Raw genomic sequence first — 13,897 nt, forward strand, 5'->3', positions numbered from 1 at the left:
AACATTTATTATTTTGAATTTTTTGGACTATTGCCAGCCTTGCTGGAGTGAGATGGAATCTCATTGTAGTTTTGTTTTGCATTTCTCTAATGGCTAATGATTGTGAGCATTTCCTAACGTATCTGTTAGCTACCTGAATGTCTTCTTTAGTGAAGTGTCTGTTCATATATTTTGCCCATTTTTAAATTTGGTTATTTGTCTTTTTGCAGTTGAGTTTTTGCAGTATCATGTAGATTTTAGAGATCAGGTGCTGATCAGAAATGTCATAGCTAAAAATTTTTTCCCAGTCTGTGGGTAGTTTTTTAACTCTTTTGGTGAAGACTTTGAATGAGCACAGGTGTTTGATTTTTTAGGAGCTCCCAGTTATCTAGTTTCTCTTCTGCATTGTTAGTAATGTTTCGTATACTGTTTATGCCATGTATTAGGGCTCCTAGCATTGTCCCCATTTTTTCTTCTATGACCTTTATCATTTTAGATTTTAGATTTAGGTCTTTGATACATTTTGTGTTCGGTTTTGTGAATGGTGTGAGGTAGGGGTGTTTCATTTTTTTTGCAGATGGATATCCATTTATGTCAGCACCGTTTGTTAAAGAGACTGTCTTTTCCCCCATTTAACTGACTTTGGGCCTCTGTCAAATATCAGATGCTCATATGTGGATGAGTTTATGTCTGGATTCTCAATTCTGTTCCATTGGTCTATGTATCTGTTGTTGTACCAGTACCAGGCTGTTTTGACTACTGTGGCGGTATAATAGGTTCTAAACTCAGGTAGAGTGAGGCCTCCCCCTTTGTTCTTCTTTTTCAGTAATGCTTTACTTACAGGGGCCTCTTTCCCTTCCATATGAACTTGGTGATTTGTTTATCTAGCTCATTAAAAAATGTCATTGGAATTTGAATCAGAATTACATTGTATCTATAGATTGCTTTTGGTACAACAGACATTTTGACAATGTTAAGTCTTCCTATCCATGAGCAAGGCATGTTTTTCCACTTACATAGGTCTGTTTTGGTTTCTTGCAGACGTGTACTGTAGTTTTCGTTGTATAGGTCTTTTACGTCTCTGGTAAGATTTATTCCTAAGTATTTTATCTTCTTGGGGGCTACTGTAAATGGTATTGATTTGGTGGTTTCCTCCTCAATGTTCCTTTTGTTGATGTAGAGGAATGCAACTGATTTTTGTATGTTTATCTTGTACACTGATAATCTGCTGAACTCTTCTATTAGTTTCAGTAGTTTTCTTGAGGATTCTTTAGCGTTTTTTGTGTATAATATCATGTCTTCTGCTAATAGAGATACTATTACTTCTTCCTTACCAATCTGGCTGTGCTTTATTTCTTTATCTAGCCTAATAGCTCTGGGTAGGACCTCCAGGACAGTGTTGAATAAGTGTGGTGATAAAGTGCATCCTTCTCTGGTTCCTGATCTTAAGGGGAATGCTTTCAGACTCTCTCCATTTTCAATGATGTTGGCTGTTGGCTTTGTATAAATCCCCTTTATTATGTTGAGGAACTTTCCTTCTATTCCTATTTTGCTGAGAGTTTATATCATGAATGGGTGTGGAACTTTGTCAAATGCCTTTTCTGCATCCATTGCTACAATCATGTGGTTCTTGTCTTTTGTTTTATTTATGTGGTGGATTACATTAATCATTTTTCTAATGTTGAATCATCCCTGCATACGTGGTATGAATCCCACTTGTTCATGATGAATTTTTTTTTGATATATTGTTGAATTCTATTGGCTAGAATTTTGTTGAGGATTTTTGCATCTAAGTTCATGAGGGATATAGGTCTGTAATTTTCTTTTTTTGGTGGAATCTTTACCTTGTTTTGGTATCAGGGATATGCTGGCTTTATAGAATGAGCTTGGGAGTATTCTGTCCTTTTCTATGCTCTGAAATACCTCTAGTAGTAGTGGTGTTAACTCTTCTCTGAACGTTTCGTAGAACTCTGCAGTGAAGCTGTCAGAGGCAGGTCTTTTTTTTGTTGGGAGTTTTTTGATTACCTTTTCAATCTCTTTTTTTCTTATGGGTCTATTTAGTTGTTCTACCTCTGTTTGTGTCAGTTTAGGTAGGTAGTGTATTCCTAGGAACTCATCCATTTCTTCTAGGTCTTCAAATTTGTTAGGGTACAATTTTTCATAGTAATCTTATATGATTCTTTTAACTTCAGTTGGGTCTGCTGTAATATCACTCATCTCATTTCTTATTTGGGTTATTTGCTTCCTCAACCTTTTTTTTTTTTTTTCAGTTTGGCCAATGGTTTATTAATTCTTTTGATTTTTTCAAAGAAACTGCTTTTGGTCTTGTTAACTCTTTCAGTTGTCTATTTCATTTAATTCTGCTCTAATTTTTATTATTTGCTTTCTTCTGGTGCCTGAGGGTTTCTTTGGTTGCTCTCTTTCTATTTGTTCAAGTTGTAGGGATAATTCTTTGATTTTGGCCCTTTCTTCTTTTTGTATGTGAGTGTTTACTGATCTAAGTTGATCTCTGAGCACTGCTTTCACTGTGTCCCAAAGATTCTGATAGAAAGTATTTTCACTCTCATTGGATTCTATGAATTTCTTTATTACATCCTTAATGTCTTCTACGACCCAGTCATTTTTCAGCAGGGTACTGTTTAGTTTCCAAGAGTTTGATTTCTTTTCCCTGCTTTTTCTGTGTTTGATTTCTACTTTTTTAGCCTTATGTCAGAGAAGACACTGTAATATTTGGATGTTTTAGATTCTGCTAAAGCTTGCTTTATGACTTAATGTGTGGTATATTCTAGAGAATATTCCATGTGCATTAGAAAAGAAAGTATACTTGGCTGCTGTTGGGTAGAGTGTTCTGTATATGTCTATGAGGTCAAGTTGGTTGTGGCATTTAGATCTTCAGTGTCTTTATTGAGCTTCTTTCTGGATGTCTTGTCCTTCACCGAAAATGGTGTGTTGAATTCTCCTACTATTATTGTCGAGCTGCCTATCTCACTTTTCAATGCTGATAGAGTTTTCTTTATGTACCTTGCAGCCCTGTCTTTGGGTGCATAAATATTTAATATGGTTATATCCTCCTGGTATATTGTCCCTTTAATCATTATATAGTGTCTTTCCTTGTCCTTTGTGGTAGATTTAACTTTAAAGTGTATTTTGTCAGAAATTAATATTGCCATTCCTGCTCTTTTTTGACTGTTGTTTGCTTGATATATTTCTTTCCATCCTTTGAGTGTTAGTTTATATCTCTAAGTGTAAGGTGTGCCTCTTGTAGGCAGCATACAGACAGATCTTTTTTTTTTTATCCAATTTGCCATTCTCTGTCTCTTTATTGTTACATTGAGCCATTTACTTTCAACATAATTATAGATAGGTATGAGTTTGATGTCTTTTTTTGTGTGTGTTGTTGACAGTTTCTTATTCCCACTTAATTTTTTGTGCTGAGTAGTTTATATATTGTATTTTCCTCCTATTCATTGTTGTAGATTTTGTTTCTGCTGAGTCTCTATTTTTTTCTTTTATTTTGATAAATAGGATTGTTAGTCTCCTTTGTGGTTACCTTAATATTTCCACTTATGTTTTTAAATTTAAACCTAACTTTTATTTCTTTATATTGCCTTGTTTCCTCTCCATAGGAAGGATCTATGACTACATTTCTTAATCCCTCTTCGTTGTTTTAATGTTGTCTTCTTTTATGTAATAACATCATTGTTTCCCTGTTGTGAGTGTTTTTTTATCTTGATTTATTTTTGTGATTTCCCTGTCTGGGTTGACATCTGATTGCTCTGTCCAGTGTTCCAGTGTTGTGTTGATACCTGATATTATAGATCTTCTAACCAAGGAACTCCCTTTAGTATTTCTTATAGTTTTGGTTTGTTTTTTCACAAATTCCCTAAACTTCTGTTTTTCTCAAAACGTCCTAGTTTCACCTTCATATTTGAGAGACAGTTTTGCTGGATATATGGTAATTTTTTTTTTTTTTTCCTTCAAAGCTTTGTATAAGTCATCCCATTGCCTTCTTGCCTGCATGGGTTTTGCCTAGTAGTTCAAGCTTATTCTTATTTACTCTTCTTTGTAGGTGACTTTTCGTTTATCCCTAGCTGCCCTTATCTTTGGTTTTGGCAAGATTGATTATAATATGTCTTAGTGAATTTGTTTTAGAATCTACCTTATGTGGAGTTCGATCAGTATCTTGGATAGATATTTTTCTCATCTTTCACAATATCAGGGAAGTTTTCTGCCAACAATTCTTCAAAAATTCTCTCTGTATTTTCTGTTGTCTCTCCCTGTTCTGGTAATCCAATCATTCACAGGTTATTTCTCTTGATAGAGTCTCACATAATTATTAAGCTTTCTTCTTCTTTTTTTAATTCTTTTATCTGATTTTTCTTCAAATATGTGCTTTATCTTCAAGCTCATGAATTCTGCCTTCCACTTGCTCAGTTCTGCTCCTCAGACTTTCTATCGAGTTGTCTAATTCTGTAATTTCATTTTTAATCTTCTGAATTTCTGGTTACTGTCTCTCTATGGACTCTTGTAGCTTATTAAGTTTTTCATTATGTTCTTGGGTAACCTTTTTAATTTCTCCAACTACTTTATCTGTGTGTTCCTTGACTTGTTCTGCATATTGCCTGATCTCTTTCCTTATTTTGTTCCTGATATCTTGAAGAGTTCTGTACATTAATCTTCTGAATTCTTCATCCGGTACTTCCAGGAAGCCACCTTCATCCAGAAGGTCCATTGATTCTTTGTTTTGAGAGCTTGTTGAGGTGATCATGGTCTGTTTCTTTATGTGAATTGATATTGACTCTTGTCTCCGAGTCATCTATAAGTTATTATATTAATTTATTTTATGTTTACTTACTGTATCCTAGTTTCTTGCTTTTTTTTTTTGTTGTTGTTTTGTTTTCATGTGCCCAAATAGGTTGCTTGAGTGAGCTAGCTTAATTATTTTCACCTTTGAAGCTCTGACGTCCTGTCACCAGATGGCTAGAGCTGTTGTCAGGTATATCAGTCTAGAAGTCCATTCACTTTTCTTGTATGAATTCAGCTCAGGTGTCCAGGTGGCTGATCATCAAGTGTTTGGTATAGACTCTGTCCTACAGTCTTAGGGGGTATGGGTGATTGGTGTACGTGCCAGTATCTGGTTGCAGCAAGGGGTCATGCTCTGAACAAGGCAGGGGACTGAGAACTGTCCCCTGAATGTCTGTGCAGCAAGCTTGTCCCTATTCCCTAGAACTTAAAGGTGAGTGAGTTCTGCAGATGGACCATGGACACCCAGTGCTTTTGCTTGTACGGACTGGGAGGTACCAGTTATCCTTGGACTCCTGTCATGGGTGGCTGGGTAACCTGAGCAGAGCCACCAGTCCTTAGGCCTCTGATGTGGGTAAGAGAGGACCTATTTAATAGGCAAAGCAGTGTCAAATATCAAACACCCACCTCTTCACCGCACAGCTGAAAATGTTGCAGTCTGCCAAGAAGGGCTTATTCTCCTGATATAGGCCCACACAGGTCCATGCAGGAAGGAAAGGTATTCAAAGCCCATGGGCTGTTTATGCCTGGACAGGAGCAGTTTCTCTCCTGAGCTCCCATGGTTAGTAGAGTTGGCAAATTATCTTTTCTCCCAATTGTGAATTTATTCCTACTCCAAGGCCGGGAGAATGGCTCCAGGTGTTCAACATGGCCTGTCTCAGTACCAGAGAAATTAACAGCCACCAAAGCTGGTTTGGGGGCTAGGGACATGGAAAAATATATGCAAGTACTTAGCTTTTGCAGAGAACACTGTTCTTCTCTGGTTCTGTAGGTGTGAGTAGGCTGTGTGGCTAGCTGCTTTTTCCTGAGGAAACTGCGGCTGAAATCTACCATCAGCCAGCCGCAGCTGCACCTGAGAATGATGCCTGAGGGATCCCGGTGATTCAGGTCCAGTAACTCCTTTCCGCTTCTGAACCGTCTCACCCTCCCCCTGCTACTCAGTCCATTTTCTAACCTTACCTTTGATGTTCAGGGTTCCTAGGTTGTCATAAATATAATTATTTCACTTGATTTTTTGGGTCTCTGTTGTAAAAGGGATTGCAGGAAGCACCTGATTATTCCACCATCTTCACCCAGCCTTGCAACTAAAATTTTGAAGAACATAACTAAAAAAACAGTTGTAGCAGTACATACACAGGAAGCTGCCAGGGATTCAAGCCAGATTCAGAAGAGGACTTGAAACTAGGAATATCATTGCTGATATTGGATGGATTTTGGCTGAAAGCAGAGAATAACAGTAAGATATTTACTGTGTTTTCTTGATGAGGCAAGGACATTTGACAGCGAGGGTCATAGTAAATTATGCATAAAGTTTCAAAGAATGGGAATTTCAGAACACTTAATTGTGCCCATGTGGAACATGTATATAGACCAAGAGGCAATCTTTGAGTAGAACAAGGAGATACTGTGTGGTTTAAAATCAGGAAACATTTGGGTAAGTTTTGTATTTTTTCACCACACTTATTCAATCTATATTAAAAAAAGAAAAATTACGGTTACGTCAATGCTGAGCAAATAATCTGAGAAGGTGGACTATATGAAGAAGAACATGGCATCAGGATTAATGGAAGACTTATTAACAACCTGTGATATGCAGATGACACAATTTTGCTTATCGGAAGTGAAGAGGACTGGAAGCATTTACTGATGAAAATCAAAGATTACAGCCTTCAGTATGGATTACACCTCAACATAAAGAAAACAAAAATCCTTACAATTGGACCAATAAGCAACATCATAATAAATAGAGAAAACATTGGACTTGTCAATAATTTCATTTTACTTGAATCAACAAATCAATGCCCATGGAAGCGTCAGTCTAGAAATCAAATGATATTTTGCATTGGACAAATCTGCTGCAAAAGACTTCTTTAAAGTGTTAAAAAGCAAAGACATCAATTTGAGGACTAAGGTGTGCCGGATGGAAGTCTTTGTATTTTCATTTGCCTCATATGCATGTGAAAGCTGGACAATGAACAAGGAACACTGAAGAAGAATTGATGCCTTTCAATTATGGTGTAGACAAAGGATATTGAATATACCATGAAGTGCAGAAGAATGAACAAGCCTGTCTTGGAAGAATTACAGCCAGAGTTTTCCTTGGAAGTGAGGATGGCAAGACTTTGTCTTGAGCATCTTGGACATATTATCAGAAGGGAGCATTCTCTGGAGAAGGACACTATGCTTGTAGAGGGTCATTGAAAAAGTGGGAGACCCTTGACGAGAGAGATTGACACAGTATCAAACACTGCAATGATTGTGAGGATGGTGCAGGACTGGGCAATGTTTTGTTCTGTTGTACACAGGACCACTATGAATCAGAATCAAATTGACAGCAATTCAATAGAACCTAACAACAACTATACGTGTGTGTGTGTGTGTGTGTGTGTGTGTATTCAAACAACTGGTCACATATTTGTAGCTGGTATTTAGAACTATTTTCTTCAACCACCCATTTTGTATTCCCTTTGCCGTCACGAGCACCCCAGCTGGTCAAGTTTCTTTGCCTGGTTGCCTGATGAGGTGACCCAAAAACTTTATTCCTAAAGGGTCTGGGCCATTAGTAGTCATGTCAGAATTGGGTTGCTGTAGTTTTCCATTGACTTTAATCACAAGGCATGGTAGTGCTCCTAGTAGAAACCCTAAGGGATCTCCTGTATTCCAGACATACTCTTCTTTACCTCTATTGTATAATATCAATCCAATTTCCCTTTGGTAATCAGTATCAATGACACCAGCCAATATGGTAACTCCCTTCTTTGTTGTTTCATTTGCATGGGGAGCCCAAAGTGGCCAGGTGGCATTCTTAACTTCTAATTCAATGAATTCAGTGTTGTGACTCTTGGTGGAAGCATTCTTGCCTTCAGAACTAAGACCTCTAGATGTTCAGAGCATAGGGTCACAGGGACAGGAAGCAAAAATTTTGAGAGTGGCTCACTAGGGGTGGTAGTAAGTGGTGATGCTCTCATTTCCACCCCTTGGTTCCAGGACCTATAAATTCTGGCTATGGGAGAAGCAGCATCATATATTGGACAATGGTCTAGAGCATATTCAGCTTCCTGGAGAAAATTGCCTGAACCCTGCAAGGTATTGCCACCTAGTTGATGCCATAATTGTGTATTTATAACGTCATTCTATCATTCTATCAAGCCAGCTGCTTCGGGATGAAGAGAACATGGTAAGACCATTGAATTTCATGAACATGACCCCTGTGATGATTAAGACTGTGTGTCAATTTGGCTGGGCCATGATTCTCAGTGTTTTGGAAGTCTTATAATGTTGTGATCATTTCCCTATTGAGATTTGATATGTGGTCACCCCCATGATCAGATCTGCTGTGAGTAGACTATCAGTCAAGAGGGGATTTCCTTGGGAGTGTCGCCTGCATCAAAATATAAGTGGATGTTCTGGCATTTGTCTGCTCTGGATCCTGATGATGGTTCTTGTTTGTCTAACCCCTCGTTCTTGGGACTTGACCTAGTAGCTTACCTGTGGTCTTGCCTGCCAGTATTGGGATTCATTGATCTTCATAGCCTGTGAGCAAGAGCCCTGCTTGCAGACCTGCAGCTCTTGGGTTCTCCAGCCCCTGCAGCTACACGAATCAGGAGAAGCCTTGTGGTCTTGCTTGCAAATCTTGGAATTCATCAGCCTTCGCAACCTGTGAGCAAGAGCTCTGCTCTCTGATCTGCTGATCTTGGGTTCACCAGCCCCTGCAGCTGTGTGATTCAAGAGAAGCCTCTATCCTGATCCACGGAATTGGGACATTCCAGCCTCTGCAACTGCATGAGCCATTTCCTTGATATAAATCTTTCTCTGTCTATATTTATATGTTTTACTGATTTTGTTTCTCTAGAGAACCCAGCCTAAGACGTTTGGTACCAGAAGTGGGGTATTTAGAGATATTCCTTCTAAAATGAAGGATAAGTTATTGCATCTGGCTGCTTCCACAAATAAAAAGGAAGCACAACATCTAGTGGTTCTTTTTGGATTTTAGAGGCAACATATTCCTCATTTGGGTGTGCACATATGGGTGTGCTACTCTGGCCTATTTATTAAGTGACTCAAAAAGCTGATAGTTTTGAGTGGGGCCCAGAACAAAAGAAGTCTCTGGAACAGGTTCAGGCTGTTGTGCAAGAGTCTTTGCCAAATGGGCCATGTAATCTGGCTGATCCAATGATGCTTGAAGAGTCCATGGCAGATAGAGATGCTGTTTGGAGTCTTTGGTAGGTCCCCATTTGTGAATCACAGCACAGGCCCTTAGGATTTTGGAGCAAAGCCCTGCCATCCTCTGCAGATAACTACTCTCCTTTTGAAAGATAGCTTTTGGCTTGTTACTGGGCCTTAGTAGAGAGTGAACTTTTGACCATGGGACACCAAGTCACCACATGGCCTGAGCTGCTCATCATGAACTGGATGTTGTCTGACCCAGAGTCATAAAGTTGAACGTGCATAGCAGCACACCATCATTAAATGGAAGTGGTATGTACGAGGTAGGCTGCAGCAGGGCCTGAAGGCAAAGTAAGTTGCATGAGGAAGTGGCCCAAATGCCCATGGTCTCCACTCATGTCACATTACCTCTCATCTTCCAGTCTGCACCTATGGGCCTCATGGGGAGTTCTTTATGACCAGCTGACTGAATAAGAGAAAGCTTATGCCTGGTTTACAGATGGTTCTGCATGATATGCAGGCACCACTCTTAAGTGGACAGTAACAGCCATACAGCCCTTTTCTGGGACCTCCCTGAAGGACAATGGTGAAGGGAAATCCTCCCAGTGGGCAGTGCGCCTGGTTGTTCACTTTGCTTAGAAGTGGACAGATGTATGACTGTATAATTATTCATGGGCTGTGGCCAATGATTTGGCTCTATGGTCAGGAATATGGAAGGAACATAAATGGAAAATTGGAGACAAGGATTTATGGGAAAGAGGTATGTGAATAGACCTCCCTGAATGAGCTAAAGAAGTGAAGATACTTGTGTCTCATGTGAACGCTCAGCAAAGGGTGACCTCATCAGTGGAGGATTTAACAATCAAGTGGATAGTATGAGGCATTCTCTGGAAACCAGTCATGCTCTTTCCCCAGCTACTCCCATCATTGCTCAATGAGCTCATGAACAAAGTGGCCATGGTGGCAGGGATGGAAGTTATGCATGGGCCCAGCAACATGGACTTTCACTCACCAAAGCTGACTTTGTTATAGCCACTGCCCAGTGCCCAATCTGCCAGCAGCAGAGACCAACTCTGAGTTCCTAATATAGCACCATCCCTCCAGGTGATCAGCCAGCAATCTGGTGGCAAGTTGATTACATTTGAACACTTCCATCAGGGAAAGGGCAGAGCTTTGTTTTTACTGGAATAGACACTTACTCAGGATATGGATTTGTCTTCCCTGCACGCAATGCTTCTATCAAAACTACCATCCATGGGCTTACGGAATGCCTTATCCACCATCATGTTATCCTACACAGCATTGCCTCTGATCAAGGGACTTACTTCACAGCAAATGGAAGTACAGCAGTAAGCCCATGTTCATGAAATTCACTGGTCTTACCATGTTACCCATCATCCTGAAGCAGCTGGTTTAATAGAACGATGGAATGGCCTTCTAAAGACACAGTTATGGCACTGGTTAGGTGACAATACCTTGCAGAGTTGGAGCAATGTTCTCCAGGAGACTGTATATGTCTAAACCAGCATCCAATATATGGTGCTCTTTCTTCCATAGCCAGGATTCATGTAGGTCCAAGAATCAACAGGTGGAAATGGGAGTGACATCACTCACTGTTACCCCTAGTGACCTACTCCAAGATTTTTGCTTCCTTTCCATGCTACCCTATGCTCTGCAAGTCAAGAGGTCTTAGTTCCAAAGGGAAGAATGCTCCCATCTGGAGACACAGCAGTGATTCCACTGAACTGGAAGCTAAGAATGCCACCTGGCCACTTTGGACTCCTTATGCCTCTGGATCAACAGACAAAGAAGTGAGTTACTATACTGGCTGGTGTGATTGATCCTGATTACCAAGAGGAAATCAGATTGATATTACATAACAAGGTAAAGAAGAGTATGTCTAGAATGCAGGAGATCTCTTAGGGTATCTCTTAGTACTACCATGCTCTGTGATTAAAGTCAATGGAACCTATAGCAACCCAGTTCGAACATGACTACTAATGGCCCAGACACTTCAGGAATGAAGGTCACCCCACCATGCAAAGAATCATGATCAACTGAGGTGCTTGCTGAGGGCAAAGGGAATACGAATGGGTGGTGGAAGAAAGTAGTTCTAAATACTAGTTACGGCCACGTGACCAGTTGCAGAAATGAGAACTGTAATTGTTATGAGTATTTATGCTTCATATGTGTGCATCAAATATTTGTGTTTTCTTCACTTAAACAGGGCTAGTGCATTTTTTATTGTATGCGTGTTTGTTGTGTCATGTTAGGCACAAGTATGACTTTATAATTGTCTTTATTCAGAGATTATGTATGGTTTAAGGAGATATGTACAGGCCCCAATCTGACAAGGGGTGGACTGTGATGGTTAAGATTGTGTGTCAACTTGGCCGGGCCATGATTCTCAGTGTTCTGGCAGTCCTATAATGTGATCACTTCCCTGTTGAGATTTGATACATGATCACCCCCGTGATGGGTTCTGCTGTGAGTAGCCAATCAGTTGTGAGGGAGTTTCCTTGAGCGTGTGGCCTGAGGTGGAGTATAAGTGGACATTCTGACATTTGAATAGTCTGGATCCTGCAGCTAGCTCCCCTTCACCTGACTTCTCGTTCTTGGGCCTGGAGCTAGCAGGTTACCTGAGGTCTTACCTACCAGCCTTGGGATTCATTGATCTTCAAGACCTGTGAGCAAGAGCCTACTCTCCGACCTGCTGATCTTGGGCTCAACACCCCCCATGCAATTACGTGAATCAGGAGAAGCCTCTATCCTCATCCACAGACTTGAAACATTCCAGCCTCTACAACCACATGAACCATTTCCTTGCTATAAAGCTCTGTCTATATAATATATATTTATATGCTTTACTTGTTTTAGTTATCTAAAGAACCCAGCCCTAAGACAGGCCCATTGCAACACTTCATTTGCTGTGACATGAGTCCCTTGATCCAAGGTGATGCTGTGTGGGATACCGTGATGGTGGCTACATCATTCTGTAATTCCATGGAGAGTAGTTTTAGCAGAAGTATTTCTATTATATCTGCCACAGCCACCGCATTCATGCTAAGCCAGAGTGTATTATCCCTCCACTCCTCAAATACATGAAGCCCTGGTGGCACAGTGGTTAGGAGATGGACTGCTAACCAAAAAGTCAGCATTTGAAATCCATCAGCCACTCCTTGGAAACCCTATGGGGCATTTCTACTCTGTCTTATAGGGTTGCTATGAGTTGGAATCCATACAACAGCAAAAGGTTTGTTTTTTTGGTTTGGTAAATAGCTAGAAGTGAGATTACTGGGTTGTATTAAATTTTATAAGAAACAGCCAAATTGTTTTTCAAAATATTTGTTCCATTTTTATTCCTGCCAGCAATGTGTGAGAGTTTCCTGTTGCTTTGTATAATCTTCAGCTTTTGTAAGTACAAATTTTATTCATTTATTTTCTATTTTATTTTAGCTGTTATACTAGGTGTAAAGGGATATATCATTGTGGTTTTAATTTCCATTCTCGGGAAGATTTTGAGCATATTTCCTTGTTTTTTTTTTTTTTTTCTATTCATACTTTGTCTTTACTTGTCTGTTGATTTTTTTTTATTGTGTTTTAGGTAAAAGTTTACAGCTCAAGTTAATTTCTCATTCAGAAACTTATACACATATTTCTTGTGACATTGGTTGCAATTCCCACAATATGACAGCATGCTCCCTCTTTCCACCCTGGGTAAATTTAGTTTAATGGATTTTTATTATTATTATTATTTGAATATTTTTATTCTGAATCAAGTCCTTTACCAGATATATGATTTGCAACCATTTTCTGCAGACTGTGACTTGTCTTTTCATTCTCTTAATAGAGTATTTCAAAGAGCAAACAAAATTTCTTAATTTTTTAATAATGAGTGAATTTTTTTTATGAATTATGTTTTTCATGTCATATCTAAGAACTCTGCACAACCCAGGTTGACAAAATCTTTTTTTCTATTTTTTCTTGTAGAAGTTCTATAGATTTAAATTTTTAGATTTAGCTCTAGGATCCATTTCAAATTGTATTTTGTTCTGTGGGCAAATTTGCTTAATTATGACATTTTTGAAATTTGGTGAGAAAATTTTGTACACTAATATGCTTCATGGAAAATTTTCTTTCTGTTATCACAAAATAAACAATTTTCCCTTCAATCTTTAATGTTATCTAATTTGTGTAATATTGATAACATGTCTGATGCTTCACTGTTAATTGGATAAGCTTCCCAAGCTTTATTTTGGTTTTATGAATTGGATTAAATAAAAGTTGATAATTAGTGAAATTACCTTAACTGATTTTTTTGAATAATCTTATTTTTATAAAACCGTACTGGGGTTGGGTTAGCATCACAGTAGTGATTTTTTAATGTCCCTTTTCTGCTAATGAAACCTTAGGAGTTATCAGCTCAATTTTCATGTGTGCAAAAGAAAACTCAGAATTGAGAATGAGTGAGATGAATTACAAGAAATCCTTTGATCTGATTTTGGCAATGGATGCCTGTGATGGTAGCACAACATGATTGATGTAATTGGTGTCACTAAATTTTATACATGAAAAATGTCAAACTGGCAGATGTTGTGTTATACATATTTTTGCAATAATAGAAAAAGAAAAACTGTATGCTTCATAGAGTGATACACAGCTAAGTACTATCAATATTTAAAATAAATGATGCTTCCTCAACAATTTTTTTTCTTCTAATTTTCATGTT

The sequence above is a fragment of the Elephas maximus genome, chromosome 21 (genome assembly GCF_024166365.1).
Source record: "Elephas maximus indicus isolate mEleMax1 chromosome 21, mEleMax1 primary haplotype, whole genome shotgun sequence".
NCBI classification, from domain to species: Eukaryota; Metazoa; Chordata; class Mammalia; order Proboscidea; family Elephantidae; genus Elephas; species Elephas maximus.